This window comes from Buceros rhinoceros, unplaced genomic scaffold (genome assembly GCF_000710305.1).
Source record: "Buceros rhinoceros silvestris isolate BGI_N320 unplaced genomic scaffold, ASM71030v1 scaffold34070, whole genome shotgun sequence".
Lineage (NCBI taxonomy): Eukaryota > Metazoa > Chordata > Aves > Bucerotiformes > Bucerotidae > Buceros > Buceros rhinoceros.
In genome coordinates, this window is record NW_010391874.1 from 1 (window position 1) to 262 (window position 262).

Genomic DNA, 262 nt, shown 5'->3' on the forward strand with positions numbered 1-262 from the left:
CCCTCGGGAGCATCCGCATCTGGCCGCGGCGCTGGCAGCGGCACCGCCGCGCGGTGGCGGTCTGCTGCGGGCACCATGCGCTGCTGAGGGCTTGGCCACTGGCACGCTGGGCCGAGGCGCTCTGCAGTGATTCTGTGACCAGCATCCCCGGTGCCACCTCAGAGACAGAGCGGAGCAGCTGGGCTGATGGGCAAGAGCTGTGTGGACTCAGCCCGGAGATGAGCCCAGAGTGATGTCAGGGTAGTGGCTGGGGGGGGGGGCG